The sequence below is a fragment of the Aptenodytes patagonicus genome, chromosome 3, assembly GCF_965638725.1.
Source record: "Aptenodytes patagonicus chromosome 3, bAptPat1.pri.cur, whole genome shotgun sequence".
In the NCBI taxonomy this organism is placed as follows: Eukaryota; Metazoa; Chordata; class Aves; order Sphenisciformes; family Spheniscidae; genus Aptenodytes; species Aptenodytes patagonicus.
This window is the reverse complement of record NC_134951.1, coordinates 36,263,009-36,287,596: the sequence shown is the minus strand read 5'-3', so window position 1 is coordinate 36,287,596 and position 24,588 is coordinate 36,263,009. Positions and strand designations below refer to the sequence as shown.

The following is a 24,588-nucleotide window of genomic DNA, read 5'->3' as shown; positions in this document are numbered from 1 at the left end:
GCCCGGCCGTCCAGCCAGTTTTTGACCCAGCGCAGAGTACACCTGTCTAAGCCGTGAGCCGCCAGCTTCTCTAGGAGAATGCTGTGGGAGACGGTGTCAAAGGCCTTGCTGAAGTCCAGGTAGACCACATCCACAGCCTTTCCCTCATCCACTAGGCGGGTCACTTGGTCATAGAAGGAGATTAGGTTGGTCAGGCAGGACCTGCCTCTCATGAACCCGTGCTGGCTAGGCCTGATCCCCTGGTTGTCCCACACATGCCTTGTGAGCGCCCTCAAGATGAACCGCTCCATAATCTTCCCTGGCACCGAGGTCAGGCTGACAGGCCTGTAGTTCCCTGGATCCTCCTTCCGGCCCTTCTTGTAGATGGGCGTCACATTGGCAAGCCTCCAGTCGTCCGGGACCTCCCCCGTTAACCAGGACTGCTGATAAATGATGGAAAGCGGCTTGGCGAGCTCCTCCGCCAGCTCCCTCAGCACTCTCGGGTGGATCCCATCCGGCCCCATAGACTTGTGAGCATCCAGGTGGCGTAGCAGGTCGTTAACTGCTTCCTCTTGGATTACGGGGGGTTCATCCTGCTCGCCGTCCCTGTCTTCCAGCTCAGGGGGCTGAGTACCCTGAGGATAACTGGTCTGCCTGTTAAAGACTGAGGCAAAGAAGGCATTGAGTACCTCAGCCTTTTCCTCATCCTCAGTGACGATGGTCCCCCCCGCATCCAATAAAGGATGGAGATTCTCCTTGGCTCTCTTCTTGTCATTAATATATTTGTAAAACTTTTTTTGTTGTCTTTAACGACAGCAGCCAGATTGCGTTCTAGCTGGGCTTTTGCCTTTCTCATTTCTTCTCTGCACGACCTAACGAGATCCCTGTACTCTTCTTGAGTCACCTGCCCCTTCTTCCACAAGCGGTAAACTCTCCTTTTTTTCCTGAGTCCCAGCAAGAGCTCCCCGTTCAGCCAGGCCGGTCGTCTTCCCCGCCCATTCTTCTTACAGCGTACAGGGACAGCCTGCTCCTGCGCCTTTAAGACTTCCTTCTTGAAGATCGTCCAGCCTTCCTGGACCCCTTTGCCCTTCAGGACCGTCTCCCACGGGACTCTCTCGACCAGCGTCCTGAACAGGCCAAAGTCCGCCCTCCGGAAGTCCATGGTTGCGGTTTTGCTGCCCCCCCTCCTTACTTCACCAAGAAGGGAGAATTCTATCATTTCATGGTCGCTAAGCCCAAGATGGCCTCCGACCACCACACCTCCCACCAGTCCTTCTCTGTTAGTAAACAGCAGGTCAAGCGAGGCACCTCCCCTGGTAGGCTCACTTACCAGCTGCGTCAGGAAGTTGTCTTCCACACACTCCAGGAACCTCCTAGACTGTTTCCTCTCTGCCGTGTTGTATTTCCAGCAGACGTCCGGGAAGTTGAAGTCCCCCACGAGAACAAGGGCTAGTGATTGAGAGACTTCTGCCAGGCGCTTATAGAACGCTTCATCCGCCCCTTCATCCTGGTTGGGTGGTCTATAACAGACTCCCAGCAGGATATCTGCCTCGTTGGCCTTCCCCCTCATCCTTACCCATAAACACTCAACCGTACCTTCATCACAATTGTTGAGCTCTAGACAATCGAAACGCTCCCTAACATACAGGGCCACCCCACCACCTCTCCTTCCTTGCCTGTCCCTTCTGAAGACTCTATAGCCATCCATTGCAGCACTCCAATCATGAGAGTCACCCCACCATGTTTCTGTGATGGCGACTAAGTCGTATCTCTCCCGCTGCACAATGGCTTCCAGCTCCTCCTGCTTGCCGCCCATGCTGCGTGCATTGGTGTAGATGCACTTGAGCTGGGCTATCGATTTCGCCCCCGGCATCAGCACGCCACCCCTAGGCTCATCTCTAGTGAGCCTGGTTTTATCCCCTTCCCCCTTCGAACCTAGTTTAAAGCCCTCTCAATGAGCCCCACCAATTCATGAGCCATGATCCTTTTTCCCCTGTGAGACAGCTGAACTCCGTCTGTCACCAGCAGGCCCGGTGCCATGTAAACCTCCCCATGATCAAAAAAACCAAAATTCCTCTGATGGCACCAGCCCCTGAGCCACGCGTTGATCAGACTTCTGCAATCAGGTGGCTTGTGTGCATGATCGTCCCACTGAATTTCAATACATTCTGCGTGCCTTGCATGTTACAAAAATTAACCTGCAGAGTCCACATGGTAGCCCAAAACCATCAATGGTGATATCTAGCACTAGCTTCTAACCTTAACTTTAAAAAAAATGTGCAACCTAGAGTTGTCAGCTGTCATTGCCCCCAGTTCCCCTACACATGTAGAGAGTGGGGATCATTAGGAGACATCAGGAGAAGCAAGGGAAGAGTCATGTCACAGGGTATCAGCTACCTTTTTTTTTTTCACCCTGAAACTTTGGGTAGCAGGTTATCAAGGAGCTCCAAGCAACTCCATAGTGAATGTTCCCCACAGACCAAACATAGAAACTATGGAAATGGTCTGGGTCAGTCTGTTTCAAGCACGTTGCATATTTTCATTTCAATCAAAACATTTAGATGTTTATTTAAACTACAAAATATTCAAGATCTGGAGTGGACATAAAAATTCCCACAGAAATAAAAAAAAAATCCAAATATTTTTCAATTCTGAATTTAATTAGGAGAAATATTAAGTGCAGAATCTTTCCTAAATGATTTAATTTTTAAAACGTACACGGGAATGTGGTAGGATCTCCAAATCCCCAGCTACCAAACTCATGGATGTCTCCGCTCAGTGGGCTTCCCTTCAGCTTGCCTATAGGAGGTCCACTAAGGAAATACAGATGGAAGATGGCAAGCTGGAAGTACAGGGAGCTGAGGAGGCAGGCAGACAGCAGGACAGACTGGTGGGCAGGAGTGCTAAGTAAAGCGGTATGGAGCGTCGTCAGCCATCTGCCTCCCTTGCACCTAGACCTGCAGCACGATCAACAGGTTCCTGTGGCAATTCCTTGTGGTTCTCCTCTAGAAACAACTATTAACTGAGATTAGTAAGATTAGGAACAACAGAAATTGCCAAACAAACGTATTATTTTCCCAGAACTCAATGCTGAATGACACTTGATTGGTATTTCATAACATAACATAAAATACCCTACAGCTTTTAGGTTATTTTCCTGATCCAATAAATCCACACTACTGTTACAGCAGCAGCTGGCAGAAAAACATAAGCGCATTTAAGGGCGCATTTTCCTATGAATATTTTTTTATATCAAGAGCGTAGCCTCAAAAAGCTCCTTCATGCTTAAAAATGTGACTACTTTAAATGAATCATAAAAGCTAGTGGTTGTTGCACTGGCTTCTCAAGCTGTTATTTTATGCCTTAAGCCAAATTTAAAAGAAGCAACACCAGAGTGTAACATCAACTTGTCTTCACTTACTGGTTTGCTTCATTTGCATTCTCTCAACAAGGAGTTGTGAAATGTTAAAACAACCTGAAGAATATTTCTAACTTGTAACAGCAACTTTGCTTTGAATTATCCTCTGGCTAGTCGCATAACAAACAGGCTTCTTTATCTTAAAAGTATTTCAGACACAGATAAAAATAAACAGGTTAAAAATACTACATCATACTACTAAACACAAAAATACTACTACACTCATTATTTATCAGTCCAAACATTTCGTACATTCATATAAAGTCCACAGATGCTGCATTTGGTACCTGAACTGCTTGCTTTGATTAGAGGTCTTTAAAAAAAACCGTATCAAGGTAAAAAAATTGTAATGAAATATATGTGAAGAAAAACATACGAAGGGAGTCACTCACCTTTTTTTAATGTGTGCTAGGGGATACAATACACTTCTAAAACATTATTTAGATATATGAGGCTTCAGGTAAAAGTAAGCAAAAATATACGGGTTGCCCAGAGAGGTGGTGGATGCCCCATCCCTGGAAACATTCAAGGTCAGGTTGGACTAGATGACCTTTAAAGGTCCCTTCCAACCCAAACTATTCCATGATATTATGATTCTATATGGAAGACTAACATCTCATTTCAGTTGGATCCTTCTGGGAGGTTTGCATCTCTAGTGGGATGAAAGGTGGAGCCTGGAACAGCTAGCACGATGATGCTGCAGCTGGCTCATTAAAGGTTTGCAAATATTGATAGTTCCACAGTATAGAGCTATGTTTGCAGTAATGAGGGATAAGACCCGGGCCCTCGATAACAGTAAAGGCAAAAGCAAGTATAGTGCATGTGCAGTGCAAGCCCCATTATGCACTGCAGCCAGCCGGGCTGCTGGTTATTAAGCTCTGCCGCAGGGCACTACTGCATGGTCCTTGGCTCCCTTACAGCAGAAGCCCCGGAAAACACTAAGATGCAAACTGAAAGTATTACTAAGAGCACAGAAGTCTGAGTCTAAAAAAGGGTGAAATACATGCTTACACATAGAACTCCTACAGTTTTAAAGCAGACCGCCCTTGCTCACCAAGTTTCAGAAACCAGACAGACTCACCAACCTTTTCACATAATTTTGCCTTTCTGAGGGGTAGAAGTAGGTGATTAAAGGTTAAAGCTGGGGGTCAGCTTGCCAAATTCTTTTAACAGCTTCTAATGCTTTTAACCAGTATTCAGCAGTACTTCCACCCTCTCTCTCCACCCTTTCTTTCAGCTCCCCAACTCTACTTCGCACTTTTAATACTGAACTGTGCTTCCTAGAGCACCAACCAGAGTGAAGAAGCTCATCTCTTAGAGTATCAGCCTCCCTCTGTGAATTCCTCACGAAAAATGCAGCAAGAAATCTCTAGTGGAAGTCTCACTGCCTTTCCACATGTTGGTCATCTGCAAAGGGAAGAGAGGAAGTGGAAAAGAGAAAATGGCTGGCTGGGAATTTTTAGCAAAACTTTCTCCTGAAAAACAACCCAACTGATTCACAAGCATCTAAATTTTCATCAAAGGAAATGATTGATTTTCTTTGTGCTTCACAGGAATGTTGAGGAGTCTGCGAAGCACTTTGATTTCAGGTGAGAAAGTCCCCCTAGTGAAGTGAAGCTCAATACATTTAAAAAAAAGTACGAAGTAGCTAACACTGAAGCACAGCATTTATCTAAGCCATATTTTTACATTTGATTTGGAAAACAGTGAAAGCCAACTCTTCACTGCAATTTAGGATGGAATTTTTTTAAATCCCACATTTTCACAAGACAAAGAACATTCTCCACCAGCTCTGACTGACAATCTCCCCTTCTACACTATGGCCCAGGGAGGCTCTACAGAAAGAGCTATAGGTAATCTTTGGGTATGCCTATACTGCTAAAGAGAAAGTGGCCAGGAGGAGGTCTTGGGCACCGCACTCCTGAACACTTCAGCTGTTCAGGCCTCAGCTCTGGTTTGCTCTTTGTCTTCAGGGACAGTTTGCCCCCACGACCCCTCATTTTTGGGGAGGACACAAGATGGACGGAGTGGCCACAGATCTGGCTCATATGCTACTTGACAGGTCATAAAATGTGATTTAAGTTTCATGCTGTAAAAACCACCACTCTGGTGGGCTGCAACAGTTTTCTCATTCTTTTGGATAGTTTGGACCAAAAACCCCACAGACTATGTGTAAGGTCTAAAGGACAAACACCTGATGCCCAGAAGAGGCCCATGGCCAAGTACAAGACAGGACAGATGCAGCCCATCAACTCTGGTCCAAGTTAGCCCTAAGTGGTGTGGAGAGGGGAAAGCCTGCATCATTTCACCTGGAGATCAGGAGCTGCTACGTTCAACAGCATGTTTGTACACACATACACATATACTTATGTATAACAGCTGTAAGTCCATTGTATGGACACACGTTAAGGCGGGTCTGCAATTTGCTGGAATTGATTCACTTGGTGGTACTTCTGGTATGCATTTAGCATGAAGAATAAACAAGCATATACATTAAGTAACAGTTAAACATGCTCACATTGCATCAGCACACCTATCCAGTGTATGGCTGCTAGGTCAAAGGAAAGAAACAACATCATAGAAAGGAAGGGAAAGGCTAAAACACAGAAGAAATGCCAAAGTTTCAAAAGCTACACAGCAAGGGAAAAATGTTCATTCACATCAATATTATTTTTTAAAAATTACTGTGTATGGGTTTTAGAATGGTATCTTTATAAAAATTATTTCCTCCCTTTGTAAAAATAAACCAAAAAGACCACAGCAATTTCCCAAAATTTCAGCTTTGGCTTTATATTTCTACTCTTTGCATCTCCAATGTCCCTTCATTTTTCCTCCTTTGATAATTCAAGAAGTTGTCCATGCTATTTACTAGAATTTTAGGGAATGCATTTACCATTATTATCTACTTAACTGGGTTATAAAATGTATTTTAAATAAAAGAAACTGAATAATCTAGTCTTAACTATTTAATACAATTTTGCAATATGTCTATTTTAAATGAAGTATTTTTAATCTTAAGGTAAGGTTTCACAGAAAAAAAAAATTCACATGCAAAGGATTTTTAGTAGGGGAAACAAAGACAACTCAAAAGACCATATATTAAAAAAAAAAAAAAAAAAGATACACACAATAGGGAAAAAGCCTAACTAACCATAAATATAAAAACATAGTGATCCAAACCTAGTATTCACATCACTACAGACTTCAAGACTGACTACCCAGATTTGAAGTAACTATCAAAGCAGCAGCAGACCAGCAGCGTAACAGCACCAAAAAGCATGCCAGGACAGCCAGGCTTCCCACACGGCCACACCTTGGAAGACATTCATTGGTACCTCCCAGAGAAAACCATGCCCACTCTCAGCCAAGGGTAGAGCTGATGCAGGACATCAGCCCTCAAACAAAGCAGATAAAACAATGGCAGACCTCAAAAGATAAATCTAAAGAAAGACTAAAAGTAGATTCTGTGTTTCTTTATAAAAGTGCATAACGAATTGAGTTTTTTCCCTGTGGCTTTAAATTCTACCTGGTTCTCTCAGGAGGCAATATTTTCAGTACATGGAGGTGTGCAATTTTGTACCATGAGTATTGATATATTTCTTGTATTTCAAGGAAACCAATATTATACACTGCTGTACTTAATTGCTCCCAGGTGTGTCTCAATTACTACCCATAAGGATTTTGCTCCATTATTTACACACAAGCAAGTAAGCACGTAATCGTTGGATGCAGTTAACACTTATCTGTTCAATAGAATCTTAGTCTTCAAATATAATGAAACAGTTCTCAGACAATTTTCCTTTTTCAGTAAAACAATTATAGTCAAACTGCTTCCTTCTCCTAGTGACAGATTCAAACCCAATTGTTAGGAGCCAAAAATTATCAGCAGTGAATAATTCCTGTGTCCCCTGGAATATAAGCTGCTGGTTTCAGTCCTGTTTTCAATCGGCACCACGCACCCAACTGCAGTACCACTAATTAGCACACTTCTTAGCAGGCTGGTCATGCAAACCAGACTACACAAGCTACAGAAAGAAAACTCACTTTCAACAGCAATGCCCCAGGACAGAGCTATAGAAAACAGAAATTTGTGGGATTTAATGACAATGCTGGTTCTACATAGCCATTCTGAGGTTATACAGGACACCTACATTTCCAGGAATGTCCATCTGGCATATTTCATATGTGTCAAAGTTATAATTAGTAAAAGAAAAAAAAGGCAAAAAGAAAAAAAAAAGAAGAATCTCATCACTACCAAGAGACTCATCAGAACAACTACAGTAATAATTCCAAGTTAAATGGCATTATTTTTTTCCAAACAATTTTTAACCCATCCCTTGTGTTTCTGCATTTTGTGTGCCTGGAAAGTTGCACAAAACGTGTTGCTTCAGGGCTGCACCTAACTATATTGGGCATCCAGAAATAGGTGTATCTGACTCAGAATTTCTGCATGCTTTGCCAACCAATCAAACCACAAGAAATGCAAGCTATGGTTAAATTAAGCAATAAAACACCGCAAGCTGCAAGTTGTAACGTATCAGCATACGCCACACTGCAAGGAAGAAGATCACAACAGGAAACAGTTTCAAAGCAGTAGTTGTCCCCGGTACTGCCAAGAGTATCATCACAACTGTGACTTTATGCAGTTTGAGTCAGAGGACCAACTATTCTGAACTGAATGTTACAGAACAGGATTAAACATAAAATGAGGATAAGTGCACTAAAGCAGTGATATCTTTGATTGCCAACTGTTATCTGCCACCTTTTAAAACCTTTATAAAGGCAAGTTTTTTTGCTTGATAATCATCCCTCTCTGTAGACATAATCTTCCAGCCAGATTTAATTCCTTTAATGTCTTTGACAAACACAGAACTGGTACAAAACCAGACTTAACTAGCAACTCATGCTGAGACTTTGTCATTAACCTTAAGCTGAAAAGGTAAGATCGGGTGCTGTATCTTGCAAGTGGTTCAGGACAGGTGGTCAATTGACCAGATGACCCCAAAAACAACATGCTCGTCCACTCTGGAACATCTCTGTGATGGAGGGTGCAGTTCAGCTGTTTTAATTTACGCTTTCTTTTTCACAATACTATGCAAGTAAATTATGTAAATCAACTGGACCAAATCTGGTCCCAGAGATTTCAAAAGAAAATATATTTCATCATGAGAATGTTAAGATATTTGCTTTCATGCCACAAGGGTGGTCATTAATAATTAGCAACTTACACAAAGTTGCTAGACAAAACACAAAACAAAATAGTAGATTAATCCTCATGTATTTTCTGCCTAAATTTTAGGAAAGTTAAAAATTAATCATAATAGTAAGAGAACGGGGCTGAGAACTATAAAGCAATTATAGTCATTGATAACCACTGCCTACACAGACAATGATGACAGCAATTAGAATAGAATAGAATAGAATAGAATAGAATAGAATAGAATAGAATAGAATAGAATAGAATATTTCAGTTGGAAGGGACCTACAATGATCATCTAGTCCAACTGCCAGAGAAGGAGAAACCATTAAAGGAGAAACCAGTAAGTGATCCATGCCAATATTGAGAATTTTCCATTAATAGCTGTTTTTCCATAGAACCATTATAACCTTGCTAATCCAGTCATTTGACTGACTTATAAGGTCATTTTCTAAATGGGAAGTGTTGAGTTTGAGTTGCAAGGAATTCTTTTAGTTGATAGCTATGTGTCAAGCAATGTGGCAATAAATTCCAAGCAATGTGGCAACTTAACATCAACTGTATTATATGAATACATGGGGGTTTTTAGATTGATAATATAAAGAACAGCCTTCATCTATATTCATTATGAAGCAAACTCTGCTATTAAACACCGCTTTGCACAAAGGCTGCAAACATAATATACAATCAGCTATCAAACTAAAATATGTTTAAGAGCTCTTTGAACAACTGAAGTATTTCCTATTGATTTTAGATTAGGAACATATCCAGATTTCCATGCCTGCAAGAGAACAATCATTTTCAGAAATGAATAAAACTGTACGTAGCAAAATACGTTATTTTGTACCATATCATCTTGCAAACTCTTTTGCAGCACTATTTTAATGGCTACTTTTCAAGGGAAAGTGTTTTGCCACTTACAGTCTCTTTTATTCATTGCAAATGGTTAAAGCAAAGATCTGAAAACATTGTCTACAGCATATTGCGATCCATTGCTGCTGCAGGTGATTTACCATATAACATACCACAGTTCACACAGCACAAGCAATCACTCATGAGGCTGCACAAGACAGCAATGACACAGTGCTGATAGAAACCTGAAGTAGAATTTTCTTTAAATTACACAGCAGTCTTAGAAAATTCAAGAATATGAAGCTAAAGCATCCTATTACTTCACTGATATTTTGCTTGAGTAAGAGCTTCTGGATTGAGGCTGGAATTAATGGCTAGTAAACAGCTTTAGGATTTGGCCTGCCACTTGTACCTGCTAAAGACTTCTCTATCCACAAGTACTAGCGTTTGACTCAACAAAATATAAATCATGTTCTCTGCTTTTATTAATGGGTCAGCAATGTATGTCAGCACTTTTATATATATATATATATCTATATCTGTAAACATCTACATGCTTGAATGTATCAGAGAGTTTTCTGAAAGCCCAAATCAGTGTGAGCTGAATGCCAGGTTAGCACTGAAATTTCAAAGGAAATAAACCACTGTGATAAAAGCTGTGCTCTTTTCACCCCTCAGCAATGTCCATGGGGTCTTCTTACAAGGCTGACCTTTAGCAAGCCCTTAAGTTCCAGTTCCATGGCCCTCCGAGGGAGGACTTGAGTTAATCAGAGAGCACGGAGGTAGGAAAAGATCATTAGTCCCTTAGGAAACCAACTGGGCACAACCAAAAGAAGAAAAAATTGACTGGCAGAGTAGCTAAAAAGCCACTCAAAGGGAAGTCTAACATCTTTATTTTGATTGGCTTTTTAGAAAACACCTGAAATCTGCTAAGAAGAAAAAGCAGCTTTTCTCCACCCTTCCACTGGAAAAAGAATCTAGAAACACTTCACTTCAGACTCAAAAGCTTGCCATGACTCTCCACATTAAAAAAAAGGAATAACCATGTTTTTCCAGTGGGTTGGGTTTTTTTCCCCCTCAGGATAAAAGAGATGACAGTCTTATTTGCTTTGTCTTTGGGGAAGACAAAGGTGTCTACATGAAGAAGGGTGAGGTTTCAGGAACGTGTGGGTTCTCTTCGGTTTGCTATGGTTGCGTGAATGGAAAGGCGATACATTTCTAGCTTTCCAGCACGTTCTCTGAGGTGCTAAGGCGGCAAACACAAAAGACAACCAGGAGACTTCAGTGTGTGTGCGCGCGCGCAACAAATTCTAGGGTCTATTTTAATGAACACAATGTATTGAATGATCCAATGCAGAACTGAAACAGCAGACACAGTGGACTCAGCCTACCTCGACACAGTATATATCAATTTTAAACACCTGTCATTTAGAGGTTAGCTGGTAAGATAGAAGAACTATTTAAGACTTTCAGTTTCAAAGATCTGAATTGTTGTTCCATCCTAGGTCACAAGCAAAAATACTCTTTTTTACTCCTGTTTTTGAAGAATTTGTGCAAAATTTATACAAGGTTTTAAAAGTTTGGTAGAATGTCCCAAAAGACACAGTGATCATATCACAGCAGTATGATCAGTTGAAATTAATTAAACTAGCTCAAGAGCATTAAGTCCATCCTCACTCCATACCACAGACTGCAAAAGTATGCAGATGCAGAAGCCTGTTTTGAGAGAAGCAGCTTCATAAAAACATACCTTAAAATGAACAAACTACTCCAATTCATGTCTACCTCTCTCAAAGTTTGTCAAACCCTAGGATTTTGACAACAGCCTGTTTCAAAGAACCCGTGAGACTGATATCAATCTGTTCTCCCAGGGCATCCCATTGACTATTTTCCCTACGTTCTTACTAGTCTCTATCAGCCACTTAATATCTGCTGGTTTTTTAGCTCCCAACCTCAGAAAAAGTCGTAAGACTAGGTGTATCTTTACCACCATTAATTCATCTGCATCCTGGTATCCCTGCCGCATGCTGGGAAGCTGTGTTGCCATTCTGCTTGTTCTTCCACCAGTCATCCGTTTCTCTAACTCAGTATCTTCAGGCTAGGCCAAATAATGCAGGAAGAAAACTCTCATTAACCATGTGATATGTAATATTCATAAAATCATTACACAGTGAAATTCCCAGCTAATGTAACAGCTCAGTATCTGTCAAAATGTGTCACTTTCAAAAAGTGACTGGAAAAAAAATACACCACAGTTTTAGTTACAGGTTTACTGAAGTTGGGTTTAGTTGCAGTAAGTTAGAAATGCACCCATGTTAAGTCTTCTGCTGTCAGTAGTTTATTGTTGAATGAACAGCATTTCTATCATGTGCTGCTGAGGTTGTCAGACCCAGCAAAAAGGAACAGTTTCATTTGTTCTTTTTTTCCACTTAATGAATCATGCAAGTTGACTTTCTGTTTTCGTTACTCAGTTATAGATGTAATTTTAAAAATTAACTAGCCAGATGCTTTTTACAGCTATTGAAAGTTAAGACAAATAACTTTCTCCCTAGGCAGCAAAAGGAGCTACATCTGGGCTGAGGGGCAGGGGTTATACAGTCACAGGGATGAGCGCTCCGAGTCCAGACAGAAGGAGGTTGCAAGAACTGAAATATTAAGACTTTGAGTGATAGTTTGAGCTGTGGTGACAGATAGGTCATACCTTTGAGATACTAGGTAGACAGAAATCATACTAGGAATGATAAAGGTCCATCTCAACAATGATGCCTGGGTTACCATCCTGAATAAAAGACAGTGACACTGTTTGTGGTAATTTAGAAAAAGGTAGGGGGAGAACTGACACTCTTGCCTACAATGCTGACCAATACCATTGTGTTGCCTTTCCATATTAGTCCAAGAGAAAAGACAGATGTCTTCTGTGAAGATTTTTCGCTGTTTGCAGAGCATCAAAGACACTGACAGATAGGTAGGTAACTAGAACACCCAAGAACAAAACTGATACAAATACTTGGTATTATTTAATCATGAACTTGCATCTCCTGCATCTGTTACATGAAAGAAGTTTGCGGATTAGTAAATGACATCCTGCAGAGCTGTGGCTGGGTGTGCCATCATTTTCACAAGGTATTCTAACAATTTTCCAGTATTCTGCATTAATTATTGTTTTTAATAAAACTAAAAATGTTAATGATTTTTTAGAACATGTAACCAGCAATTCCCAGAACTAGACTGCAAGATACCAGTTTTATCCTCCTGCCAGAAAACAGTGTGGACTCTGTGTGTAGTGATTTGTTGCCATCACCTGCACACCCTCTAGAGGTAGGCAAGGCAGCCCTCAGTTTTAAATTAATCCACAGATCCATACTTGGAAACAGCATAACCTCCCAACATCACATATCCGCTACAGTATGCCTCACTTTTAAAGACGAGGCTGAAAGACAGAACTTTATTACTAAGCCATTGCAACATACTGAATACAGCAGATAACCCTCTGTGTTCATAAGACATGGCTCTGTGATACACGCTGGGCTGTGATGAAGGCAAACACCAGTTCATTGCAGGATGCTAAATGTAGATATTGGGATATATTAGGGACCTCCCTAATATCCTTGCCCCATTCCCAAAATCAAACACCCTTCAGATCGCTTGACTGACTCTTCTCTAAATTACTTCAAAATCTTTACAACTGTTTATGTTTTCATCCAGGATTGTTTTCATTTTAGTCTTATTTCACAGAGATTTGCTTCTTTTACATTCAAGACAGAGAAGCATACGATTTTGCCAGGGATTAATAAACCTGAAAAACACAATCAAAATCTCATAAAATCAATTTCTTAAATATTGAGCACTTTGCTAGTTAATTTTATCTTCCAGATACAGATCGTATCCGAAATGTCACTATCAGCGCTGTCTTAATATATCTGAGTTTTCAGTCACTATCCATTATATCATTTTTGATTAACTCCTAAAGCTGGTGATAAAGGCAAGCCAAAAAGAATGCCATGACCTTTCATCGCGGTGAGGCAATTTACAGATATGGGCAGATGAAAAAATACTGGAGAGCAAAATCATACAAAGGATTTTTCAAGTAAATACTTCTCTTCTGACACTTACTGGTGTGATATCGCACTTCAGTTTGGTACAGCTACTTCAGCTCCAGCTTTCCCATTAATGAACAGCCGCAATAACAACATTTAATCTAATATTACCATATTTTTAGATGTCTTTGATATTTTAAGGATATCATTAACTCAGCTATGGTTTCAAGGAGAAATTCTCTGGACAGGAATAAGACTGACTGAACTCCTTCCTGCAGAAAAAGTCCCTAAGGATTGTATTTCTCACTGAGCTAAAAGGTATTCAGAAGTACTGGAATTTCAGATGCATCTCCTCAGGTTTTCCTCCAAGTCTAAGTGTAGCCATGCTGGAGGTCAGAGATTGGGCTGCATTGCATTGACCCAGCTTCATCCCTTCCTGTCAAACAACCCACAAAAGCAGCTAAAAAGTGACCAAAGCTCCATCAGAGAGTGGACCCAGATGGGAATAAACCAGCTGAGGCTCAATCTCAGCAACAAGGGAGAGGAGGGTGCAGATGGCACAGGGATTGTTACCCCCCACAAGTTCAACAGATAAGAGCCATCGCCAAGATCAGCTGCAGTCTAGAGATGTTATCTTCTACAGCCCGCTGGGCAACTTTATCTTGCAGGTATGGATCATGCTGCTATTCACCATACCAGCAGAAAAAAATGGAAAAACACTGAAAGCTATGGCTTTAAATCGAAGGACAAATCTGGCCATTGCTGGACTTGAATAAAAAGTCAACAGATTCTTCTTCACTTTAGCTATGAGAACATGTGCACGTACCTCCCAACCCTCAAATACACAAATATTTACCAAAGGAAAAGCGATGAGAAACACAATCAGGTAGTGAATAAAATTTTCATGTTGTAGTAAAAATATTACTGATTATTTCCTCAGGTCTGCACACAGGGTCAAGACCTCAATGGAAGAAAAATGTAAAGATCGATACCATGTTTTATTTATATATAAATCCGATAAATTGATTCACACTGGTACTTCAGCTTTCTCTCTACAGAAAGCAGATAATAAAAGGGGAAAAATGTTAATGAAAAACATATTACTAATATAAGACAAGCACATTTCTAACCTTAAGGTAATAGTCAGTATCAGTCAAGTACTGTTACAGTCAAGTAGATATTCATAAATTCTCCCTCACTTCGATGATTTTGTTCCCACTTAGATAACATCTCCTGCCTCTGCAATTGCACGAGTGCTCTCACCATAACTCTCCCTACATAATATCTCCAAACAGCAAAATCTCACGTGGAGTGCCCGCACATATATAATGCAGTAGCTTTGAAGATTTCAGGATAGGCCTTCATCCCTCCATACAAGAATTTCTCAAGTATAACTTCAGAAGCTTTATAAACATGTCTCTAATTCATATGGGTTTTCGTCATCATCCCTGATTGAAAGATAGAGCTTTTATCAATGCTTAGTTTGATGATTTCTACTAACTACTATGCAAGTGCCTAAAACTATTAACAATACCACTAAAAAGTATGTCTACAAGCATTTTCAGGATGAAAATCAAAACTCCTTCCAAAGAGCATTTATAATTCAGGATCACCACCTGCCTCATCACTGCCTACAATAATCTCTCAATTCCAGTACCCCAGCAAACAGATTATTTGCGGAAGCCAAATCACAAGTTTAGTCAGCAGTCAGTGAGACCTTTGAGGAAGGCTAACTTCTTTCCAGACAGTATTTCCAACCACCAAATGAAATCTACTGTTTCTAAGCTTAAGGGGATAGAAATATGTCTGTTTGAACAAACTGTTCTATTATATAAAAATTTACAACACCCACAGATGTTAGCAAAGCTGTTCCTCTTTTATTCTAAATTCTGCTTCATCTTCAGTCTACAGATGCAGTCGGGACATCTCTTCTCAAAGAGAGAAACATCCACAGATTAAATGACTAGCAATTGAATAAATCACTTGAGAGCATGCATACTTACTGCAACTAGCTATATACTGCACAGGAAGTGTACTGGAACCTCCTCGAAAAAAGCAACATTTAATTAACATTTCTAGTAAAAACAAGTAGGTGGGGCCAAAGGCATGAGAAGTTCTGCCTCCCAACTGCACTTCAGAGGGGTCTGAGGGACAGGACTAACAAAAACCCTCCAACTGCCAGCACAGGCTCTTCTTTCCTCCCCGTTGCACAGGTACCTGTAAGTAGCTCATTCCCTCATACACACACTGCTTTACATTTCCTGCCACCTATACACACATCCTTTTGCAGAGAGCAGCAAAGAGCAAGACTGTGTTCCTTCCTGTGGCAATGGTTCATCTGATGCGTGTGAAAAAACCTGACTCTACAGGAAAGTATCAACTGCACAGAGATGAGAGCAGAAACAGAGAATTCTTTCCTCCTAATGATTTTAGAGACTACTTCTAACCTCAGTCAGCATAACTTTCTTGGATGTAAAAGTGTTTTTCAAGCTGATGAGTTCACTGCATGACTTCCTGGCAACACGGCAATGCCCGTTCTCTGGTGCTGAGCCACCTGAAGGGAAGAGGACATCACCCGCTCACCAGCCCTGGCTGCGTGCGGACACCGCTCCAGCCTCACCACGCCAGCTTTGACTGAGCCATCACCTGTCATCCTCCGAAGACGTGGCAGTTTTGCCATTGAGAAGGTGCAGTTACTGACACAGACTTGTCTCCTGGGGAGACCGACCTACATTTCCAAGCTCACTGCCAAGGATGAGTGGCCCTCCACCCCCACCACTTAACAGAAGCACATCCAAAACAATATTTCATCTTAATTTTCCCACAAAAGGCCCTCTCAAGTATGTCAGGATCCTTACACTTAGTTAGAAAGGCCCCAGCAGTAACTTTTAAGTGCACTCCTGCCACGAGAGCCTGGAAGAGGAAGATTTGTGCATTTGCTTCTAATGGGTAATTCTCAGATACCATGGTTATGGATGAGCTTAGGCTGTACAAAGCAATTAAATTTAATGCCCTAGGAGAAGTTAGATGCTATTTCTGACTCAATGACCTCAAAAGGGTGTGTGCAGATGCTCTAATCTACGACACTGGTGAACCAGGGAGGCATCTGAATGTGTTCAGTAGCATTTTTTTCCTCTCAAAGCAGAAAGATTTTACTCTCTTGGTTTGGTCATACTTGACTCCTGGCAGCAGTCTGTTGCTACCATATGATATCGAGTATGACTACAATAAAATAATTAAAACTCTACAGAAATCTTGAAAGGCATAACATGTTTGCTTTGTTGAACTAGGGAGTCTCAAAGCAAGAAGGAAGCCAAGACAAACAGGAATATATTGCTTAAATCAAGAAGTGGGCAGGTACAGAACTTCCTTTCGTCATTATTTCTAATCAGTTTAAGAGCATGATTCATTTGTTAAACTTCATTCTATACAAGTGGGGAGAAAAAAGTGAATTACCCACTGAATGCACAATAGAATAATGAAAGGAAGCTGCAGGTACTCCATGCCTTTGAAAATCATTCACTCTTCAAGCAAATGCTTACGTACATATTTATGTCCATCTCTTAAGGAAAGAGGAAAATACACACATTTATGTTTGAAGATTTTTGGGTGAAGGCCAAACAGAGAAATTCAGATACATCTAGCTGGAGGACTGTGTCCATCTCTGAATCACTGGACCAGACTGTATATATTAAGAAGTAATCACACAGTCTTTCAAGTAGAAGACACTGCTTGAGACTACACTTCAGTGCCCAAAGTGATGAACATTTTGCTGAGCTTCCTGTAACACAATTACACTGCAACTCTGACAGCTATCACAAGATAACTGTAATGCTCAACAGAAAATTGAAAATATTTCTTGATTAAGTGCAGCTGACCTGTAAGACAGCCTTTGAACTTTTAATTAATATCTTTAAAGGAAGTTTACTTTGCACATGAGCACAGCAACTGCTTAAAATTACTTTGCAGTTGATAAACTGTACAGCTGATGAATTTTCTACCTTAACTGACCTGTGGTAGCAATCCCCTGGGTAATCTACATCTGCTCTCTTACAGGAAATCTGTAAACCAAGCTTTAAAAAAAAATCTCTCAGAGAAAACAAGAAAGGAGAAAAAAAATACAAGTTTCCCCAAACTCAGTATAGTTTATATAATACATATTTAGAAGTGAATCTCAATACACCGGCATTAATTAAAAAAGCCAAGAATGCATGCTCTGTTGTGTTACTGTTTTGCAAAGGGAAAAAGCAACATTTATTGTAAGAGTAAACATCTGCATCATTAGGAATAATGTAGCAAATCATGTCTATTATGTATACATGTTAAAGATTTTTCATTAGATAGTATTACTTATGCTTTCTACTCCATCTTTTTTACCTGTGTGCAGAAGACTCATTTTTGCTTCAAATAAGATCAGTGGCAAATTTCATTAATTTTCATCAGACATTTATGGTAATGGAAATATGAACCATATAAAAATGTTAAACACTTGGCAATTAAGTTTTACCTTTGAATTATTAAGAAACAACTACCTTACAGCAGTGAATTTTATTTGCAATGTCAGGAGTTTACATTGTCTAGGAATAAAAGTTTTTTCCTTCTATTTATTTCCTCCATAAAAAGGTTAATAAAGTTACAAACCATGTGCTTTTGCTTTCCACTGAAACTATTATGAAAAATTTCACTGCATTTTTATGAGTATTGGTAAATATATTAATGACGTTTATTCTCATGAATAGGGAAATCACTATTAATGCCTGAATGATCATTGGTATTCCATTTGGTTGATGCTAGAAATTATTTGCAATTATTGCAAAAATATTAGTTCGATTGTACTTTCATCCAATTCAGGAAACTTAATTAAGCTACAAACAACAACAGTAAAACAGGATGAATAGCTATTAAAATGTAATCAAATTTGGAGCATGGAAAGAGCATCAAGTCTGTGTAGGTATTTTATTTTTGCTTTAAAAAGAAAGTCAAGTACCACAGAAACTTAAAAAGTATTGGGAAAAAAAAGTTGTCTAGCTCATTAAGCTGTTGTCTAGAGCCTACTCTGAAGATTTGTCATACAAATACTGTCTCACAGGCAACTGAAATCTTTCTAAAATCTTTCTGGCATCCTCTAAAACAATTACTCCTTTGAGACAGCACATATTTAATGCTACATCATGTATTCATAGATCATCCAACCCCTGGGCGAAATCTATAATTTCAGACAACTTCTTTCACCATATGAGACCACAGAAAGTTCACCAAGAGTACCCACATCACACAAGACACTCAATAAGGCAGATAAGAAATGTCACACTCAAGACTGGCACACCAAGAAAACGAGACCTAAGATAGGACTCTCACCCCCAAATATAGTGCTAATTGCATGATTTTTGCATGAGGGGAAAAAATTACAGCAAAAAGATAATTATAAAGAAAGCTCTTAACTCACTTCTTGCTTTAAGATGGAGGAAAGATGGAGAAGACTCTGCTCGCAAAGGTTGTACATTTATTTAAAAATTTGAAACCCAAACACTAACCTAAGGTACTATCCACCTTCCTATACACAATTCCTAATCCCATTTGAGGAATAAACCTTATGACAAAGAGAAGAAAGTCCACATGCATGAACTTTCCCCAATCCAGGTCTTGGTGATTCTTTCTCAAATCAAGCCTTTTGTTCTCTTCTTTCTAGAAGCTGAGGATCAGTTTTGATTTTTATGGCAAATTCGTTGTTTCCCCTGGATCACTACTCTTGAGTCAGAAAGTAAGGCCAGTACAAATGAGAAAACTTAGTAGACCAAGCCTCAAAAAATAAAATGTGAAACAGTATTTTACTAAGGTAAGTATACTTCACATGATCAACATTCCTGATACTTATCTACTGAAAATCCTGAGGTAGGCAATAGCTCTCCAACAAAAGACAAGTGAAAAAGAGAAACTAGATGTTATTTATTGCCTGTGGCAGGGTTCCAGGAGAGGACTGCTATCCATGAACAACACCAGGAAAGAGGAGGAATGAAGCATTGTTGACCATTTTATCTGCCAATCACAGAGAAAGTGCAAGCAGTTTTAAAGATTGTTGTATCTCCACCTCTCTGGTCAGTGTATAGTGACTGAGATAGCACAAGAAAATACAGGACGTGAACATAAAAACCTATGAAGTCAAATTAAGAGAAAAGCAGAGATCTGCATCTGGTGCAGAATAATCCCATGCATCCATTCAGGCTGGGAACCCACTGTTTGGGCGGCAGCCCCACCGAAAAGGGCCTTGGCGTTCCTGTGGACACAGCAGGTTGAGTACAAGCCAACAGCATGCCCTCATCAGAAATAAGGCAAGCAGCATACAACTACGTTAGAGGAGTGGGGCCAGCAGGCTGAAGAAAGTTATTTTTCTCCTCTACTCAACGTGGCCTCACACTGTGGCACCCAGTTGTGCCCCCCCACCAGCTGAACAGGGATGTGCAGAAGCTGGAAGAGATGCAGGAGAGCAACCAAGATAGTCAGGGGCCTCGAGCTTGTGTCTTACATAGAGAAGTTGAGGGAGTTGAGCTTGTTCAGTGTGGCAAGAGGGGGATCTAACACATGACCTAGTAGCAGCCTACAGCTACTTGAAGGGAAATTACAAGAAGAAGGAAGCCAAATTCTTCTTGCTAGTGCCAGATGATACATAAAGGGGCAATGACCACTAACTGCCACTTGGGAGGTTCAGGTTGCTCTCCCATCCTTCCCTCCCCATGCCAAAAGCCCTCTTTTTTCAACAGGTGGGTGTTGCAGACCTGCAAGTTACCCAGCAAGGTGGTGGAACCTCCATCCAGTGAAGTTTAAGACCTGCCTAGACAAAGCCTGGCTGACACGACTGGGAAGAGTGTGTCTTCCAGTTGAACTGGGTGACTTCCAAAGGTCCCTTCCAAACAACATTAAAGTGAGAAATATGCACACATATAGAATCACAGACAGACTCAGATGTGGCAAACCACTGCAGATTTATACTGAAGTGCGTCTAAATATCCACCATCATTCATTGTCACTCCCTAACAGAAAATGCCTACTAAAGTTTCAGTGTTACAGTTAAGAGTTTTAAATTTTTACCTCCTTAGTACCTAATAAGATTTGCTTTGTCACATCATTTACGTTGTCAACCCTATTATTTGTTATTTGTAAATATCATGCCATTATTTGGTTTTTAAAGCATATAAAAATATATTGTTATCCTAACAACATCAGACCCTGACTCTGAAGTGGTGCTTGAAAAGACGAAAGCCATAGATCTACCCACAGAGCACCTGGAACCAGTTCATTAGATGCCTTGAGATGGATAAAATAAGGAAATAAAATAATTTCTCCTACTTTCTGATAGTAGGAGAAAAAGCAAGTATTTAGGCTATTGCACATTATTGTTTTTCTAATCAGAATGTGGAACCTCCCTAATTATACAAATGGCACAGTATGATGCAGCGCTGTTAGCTCACGTGCAAAGACGCTGCTGTTCAATGGCCATCTGATCATTAGTAAGCTATGTCCTTTCTGGCAGACCTGGAAAACTAAAATAGCTAGTTAAATCTTTGATGGCATCATTAGACTTTTTCCAGAAATAATTTTTCAGCCTTTTTCCATCAATAATGTGAAGGACAAGAAGAACATCATACAGGCTCTTAAATTCACCTAGCACCGTATCTTATCTCCGGCAGTGGCCAACAGAGGATGCCCGTGGAAACCTATCGACACAGGTAACGCAAAGTGATACTGCCCTTATGCATGCATCCAGCCCTGCGATTTGTCATTCAGAAGCTTCCAGAGCAAAAGGTGGTGGCTTTGTAAAGCGAAGGACATCCCCACAACAACGTTAAAGACTTTTGCATGGAATATATTACAAAGAAGTCAGTAAGAAACAGAAACTTTATTATTCCTGAAATAAATCCAACATGTTAAATTAGGAAACTTATGCAACTAATTATATCCTACCAGTATAAACAGTATCAGAGAGTAGTATTTTTTTCTGAACTTCTCAAGCCATCTCTTTTTCAGAATGTCAATTAAGAATGAAAATAACACAAAATCCTTATTACAGCTGAAGATGAAACCCAGAGTTAAATTTGCAACAAATCTGGAATTCCCCTTTGATCATTTTAAGGCAATGTCTATACATTTTTAGCCAACCAAACAACGCAAAATAATCTAAATAAACAACAACAGCAACAATAGAAAGAAATCCTATGACATCCCAAGACAACGCTTTTGAAAAGTTACGACATCACAGCATTATAATGTAGGTGCGCACGCATTAAATGTGCACATGCTCCATGTGTAGGTGATGCTGTGTGGCATAAATATTTTACCAGCAGGAGTTTAAGTTACTGACTCAGTACTCACAAATGGTATGAATGTTCTTTTCTGATTTAATAAGTGTTCATATTTTTGGTGTTCCTGCATGATTAAGAACAGAAGACTGTGGTATCTGAAAAGCAGTTTTTCAAAAACTTCCTGTAAAGATCTTAGATTTTTAACTAGGGCTTCCGTGTAAAGAACTACTGAGGTACACAAAAAGGAGCCAAGAAACATGTAATTTACGGCTCTACTCCCCAGCACAACTATACTGAAGTCAAAGGCCTTTGCTCAAGAGTAAATCCTTCCACTAGTAGCAGAAGTTTGCAGAACAGCTGTCTTTTCCAGCATTTTGCAAGTTTATATTTACAAATAAACTAACCAATTGACTTCTGAGTGTAGGTCACAACACTTGTTCCTCAGGTGGCTGGCCTATTTTTCTGTCTTACTTGAAAGGGCAAAAAGAAAAAGGAAGAGCGAACTGTGCATAATTCTCAGCTCTGAAGTGTTTTTCCCTATGGAAATGAGAAATGAAAATATCACTGCAGGAATGGTTTCTTATTTATAACCGGTGCTTAATTCCCCACTTCTCATTTCAAAAACAAACAGGCAAACCTAACTAAACTTCTAGATCGAAGACTTTAAATTGAAACTCTGAAACCACCCTTGCGTTATTTCAACCTGCATATGAGAATGTGTTTCATTTCAGGACACCAGTGATCTACACAGGAGGTCTCACACCAGATAGCCCATTCCTGTAACAGAAATAGTGCAGAGCTGTAACGGGCTCCACTGCAGTCAAGAATAGCTTAGCAGAGGTAGGAGCAGACATCTCATCCACATACTTAGTAATGTCTCTGCAACTCTAAGCTACTTGTCTGCTCCAAGACTTTCTTCCAAATAGTTGGCTTTTATTTTTGTATTTTTTTTAATTCTGTAAGAAAGCATGTTTTCCAAGATGCAAGTGTACTTGATCAGGTGGCTGGAAAAAATTGAGCCTGAAACACCAAAAATACTATCTGAGTATCTGGCAGTCATTAAATCAGAATTATATAAATACATTAAAATAATTTATAGACTGGCAGTGAGGATGGCTGTCAAATTGAAATCCAATGGAACTTCAAATGCACCTTAAACACTGTAGCAGTGACAGATCCTTAAAGGTAATATTATTACTAGGTGCCTTTATATTACAGTAATGTTTCAAGCTCTTTCACACAGATCTGCTCAGATAAAAGATATAATGTTGGCATTTACAGCTGCCAAAATTGCCATTTGCAATTAAAAATTAAAACTGGCACTCTTTCTATGCAGGCAATTATCTAAACGCAGCTGGCAATCTTCCTTGTTTACAGTGCTGCTGTGTCATGACTTCACTCTGTTTGGAAATTTACTTTTTTTTTTTTTTTGAGGTTTAAACTTGTCAACTTTATTTCCAGCTTGAACTTTCCTTGTTTTAATGATTTTTCACCATGATCTCAATAAGAAAGGTCCAAAACTACAATTTACGGATTTTGTATGGCAACTTCAGGCACTGCAAGTAAGATAATGCCTGGTAAATACTTCGGTGATTCTCACAACATTAATTAACATCCATCTACGCCGCAGGATAACACCTGTAAGAACCCAAACAGCAAAATGTACCAAATAAACGCCCTCCAATAAGAAAGTTCAATCTGTAAGAGTTGATTTTCACAGTAAAACAGAAAGAATGGGCAGATCTTCTCAGTGGACAAAAATCCTTTTACTGAATAAAATATGACATTAAGTATGTTTCTACTGCTATTATCTATAGCAATTCTGATCTACTAAATAAATCTATCCACAAAGTATCTTATTAATCAGACTGCCATGTTTTTGGCAAAGTGTTTTTTCACTTATAAAAACTTCTATTAAAGTAGGATTTGGGGATTCCCCTGCTGCTGGGAGCGGAGTTCGGGAACAGTTGCTTTTTTACCGAAGCTTCTGTAACCGCTAGCTTGATTCCAGCAACTACCATGGAAATACAGTTACCTACAGCATATCAATTAAATCTTCTGGTTTATCGCGGTATATTTTCTGTAGTCAAACACAGAAATACCTTGCATTATATCCCCAATACAGTAAAGCCTATCATCCTTCCTCTGTCATTTATCGCAACGTTTTCATCTAGGACTACGATCTAGTGCAGTGACTCCTTGCCGGCCTGTCTCGCTCAGCCATCCAAAAGGCTTTTGAGTCGGGCCTTTCCCCCGAATATTACCAAACCCCGTAAAAACAGGGGATTGCTAGTGAACTAAGGAACGCCGCGGACCCTGGGGCTGCTTCAAGCAGTTCCAGCCCCAGGTCCCCCTCACACAGCTCTCCCAGGCAAGCCTCTGTAAGTAAAGCAGCACAAGTTTCGCAACGCGGTGACAGTACCGCTCTCCGCAGAGCGATGCGACGGGACGTGTATTTTAGTCACCGGCTCTTGCAGAATGAGGGCGACAGGAGGAGTCACTTGCTAAAAGGAAAAGCGCAGAAATGAGAGATACCGGAGGAGCGGAGTGAGCGGGCTGGCAGTGCAGAGGCTGGTCACTGCGCCCTTCCCCGGGGGTGGCCCCGGCGCTGCGAGCGGCAGGTGGGCGCAGCCCGGCCGCAGCATCCCGCGGCGCCGTGCACCCGAGGCGAGCACACGCGTGGGAAGGCGTCGCGGCCCACGCCGCCACCCGCACTCCCTGCGGCGCGGAAACCACGCGCGCTCGGAAAACACGCGGCAGGAAGAAAGGCGCCGCGCGGCTCCGCGGCGCTAACTTTTCAAACCGCGC

General features: G+C 40.6%; 1 protein-coding gene across 1 annotated transcript in view; it reads right to left on the bottom strand.

The window, feature by feature from the left end:
* KCNQ5 (potassium voltage-gated channel subfamily Q member 5) overlaps nucleotides 1-24,588 on the bottom strand; it is a 319,422-nt gene that overhangs the window by 293,913 nt on the left and 921 nt on the right. The gene's annotated exons all lie outside the window — the stretch shown is intronic.